At 39.5% G+C, this 2,902-nt stretch overlaps 1 pseudogene; it reads right to left on the reverse strand.

Moving 5' to 3' along the window:
* Window positions 1-1,643: 1,643 nt before the first annotated feature.
* On the reverse strand, window positions 1,644-2,559 carry LOC122987183 (annotated as a pseudogene).
* Window positions 2,560-2,902: the final 343 nt, after the last annotated feature.

Consider the following 2,902-nt stretch of genomic DNA (forward strand, 5'->3'; position numbering starts at 1 on the left):
GAAACAGGAAAGGGACAAACACAAACTGTCACATAATTGTCTCACGTCTGATGTTATTATAATCATAACTGACTAATGCTGTATTGCTGTACTACCATTAACTCTTTTTTTGTTGTGTTTTGTTATTGATGCTATAGTATAGTCCAAACACTATGATAATATTCTCAAGCATTGGAACTGAGGGGCCTGCCACAGGGCAAAAAATACACAAAGGTATGTGGACTGGGGTTTTAATAGTTCATCTAATGATTTGCAAGACCAGGGGCCGATACTACTATACTATTCTTAAAGCATGTAAGACAATTTTTGCATTATTCTTTCAGCTGCAACCACGACAGCATTAAATGGTCTTGGGAGCAATTTAAAGAAAAGAAAAACATAATTAAACCAGTAAGTAAGCTTCCTTGCAAATCTTAAAAGGTCAACAAGTACAAAGCATTAGTGCTTTAATAAGTCTCTGTTTTAGGATGATATTGGTATACATATGCCTATAGAACAACAAAATGACTTTGAAATTGCTTGCAGCCAATGGGAAACAAATGAAGTGAGGAAAACTGGAGGGGGCCTTCCTCCACATAAATACACTCCTGCTGAGGAGCTGGCCCTCTCCAATCTGGGTCGCCCCTTGATGGAAGGGGTGGAGGGTAGTGGCATCAGACACTGGTGGAAATGGCAGCTCTCAACAATTTCTACAGAGTATGTTTCCATTGGTCAATGTTAAAATACTGGCGTTCTAATAAAACATAATTATATAATATAATTATTATTGTGGGTTTAAGTAGTACAATGTATTTATTTCTCTACAGTTGATGGGGAGACATTGCTGTTACTGCCAACACCAACTCACACACTGTCCCATACAGAGGTAACAGTGATAGTCAGTCATATACACTGGCATATCATCTGTGGTTGCTGATCATGGATTAAATAGACCATTACATGTCTTATTTCCTCAAGTGGAGGCCCTAGATGACCAAGAGTCAGTGTCTGTATGCTCAGAGTGAGTTTTGGGGATACACTTTAGTCTTGTTACCAGTTTTATCCAATTTTCAATTTTCAGAACACAGATGGTGAGAGTGTGGACACTTGACTGTAATTGATTTATCTTTAATTACTGGCTAATGGTGGTAGTCTGCACATGGGACAAATAACTCCTTCTCTATCCAAAAGTGAATCAATTGCCTCCATTGCTATGATGTTAATTTTGCAGGAAGAGGGAAATCTTCCTCCCCCTGAGCCTATGGCCTTCACTTCTAGGCTAAGAGGATCACAAGTGGTAAAGAATTAACCTTAATTTAAACAGGGTGGTCAAAGTGAGATTTGCACCTTTCTTCAAGTGAGCCTTGCAAAGGGATGCATGTTTAAATGTCAACTGTATATACTGTATATGTATTTATTTTATTTGTTTCAGGTTGGAGCAGACAATGTGAGGTCTATACAAGAGGACAATAGAATTTGAGATTGAAGGTGGAGACACTATAGTATGAAAAGAAGGTATTTCAATAACGTAATTTATTTCCAGGCATGAGAAACAATTAAACTTAAATGTATTTTCTTTGTTCCTAGGAATGAGAGAACAAAAAATAATTGAAAAATAAAGACTTGACTTTGACTGAATGGAAAAGTCCTGTACTTTGTTTTTTTTATTTAGACGAAAATTGCTTTGAGATAGCCTCTCTCACAGCCCTGCCAGTAGGTGGTCTAGGGTGATAGGGTCCACAACATGAGGGGGTTTCTGGCTGACAGGAGGGGCTCTCTCCTTCCATATGGATGCTCTATATTGTGAAGCATAACACAAGCTGTGACTATTTGGCAAGCCTGGTCTGGGGCCTCTCTGAGCCCACATAGGCAGCTGAAGTGGGCTTTCAGTATTCCAAAAGTCATTTCAATCCTGACCCTTGTTTTGGTAAGGGCCAAACTGAATTTATTTTGTGGCCTTGCATTTAGGTTAGGATACAGGGTCATTAAAAAGGACTGGCATGCATACCCCCCGTCTCCTAGCAGCAATCCACTGAATATAAAAAGGAATATTGCCATGATCAGTATCACAAAATGCATTTTAAAAAATTACATGTAACGAATAGTTGCCATACCATGCTCAAATCTGTGGCACAGTGCAGACCACTTTTCTTCAATGCTGGTGACCATGTAGTGATGGTCACAAATCATCTGCAAAAGCATTTGGGGTAAACAATACTTCCACAACATTATTAAAGTAAATGTAGCATCAGTGTGCATTGGAAAGGACTCCATGGTGGAGAGAAAGATAGTCCAACTGTGACACCTGTGCTGTGTGATTATTTCCGTATGTGCTAAAAAGGAATGGCCTTTAATTATCCAGGCTACTGCATTTTCTGCAAACCCTTAGTGTCCATACAGGGAATGTGCCAGTATGACCAAACAATGAGTATCCTCTTTATTTATCCTTTACCTGATGTTGTGGAATGACTTGCGATTGACAAAATCCCCTTCATTCTCCCCTAGACATGCTGTGGTGGGAATATGGGTGCATATGGGTCCAATCACTCTGGGGAACCCTATGAAAGGAGTAGGCTGCATTTAATATACAACAGTAACATTTACTCTTGGGTGTACATTATTTATAGATCAAGGAGTCAACCAAAGTTATTGTCTACCCACTGAGAATCTATATTGTTCATACAGATATCCGTCCGGGAAAGCCAAAGGATTTTGTTGGTCTCTAAAAACTCTTGCCTTCCTAAGAGACCCTCTCACTATTCACGCACCAAGTTCAACGGGATCTTCTAGGAATGGTGATGATCTGTTATCTTGAACATAACCTATTCCAGAGCAGGTTAGGTGTGCAGCATAAGTTACCATGGCAGTATACCCCAGTAAAAAGTGAACCACCATCACTGAAAATCCAGAGTTAAACCTGAAG

Source organism: Thunnus albacares, chromosome 8 (assembly GCF_914725855.1).
Source record: "Thunnus albacares chromosome 8, fThuAlb1.1, whole genome shotgun sequence".
NCBI lineage: Eukaryota > Metazoa > Chordata > Actinopteri > Scombriformes > Scombridae > Thunnus > Thunnus albacares.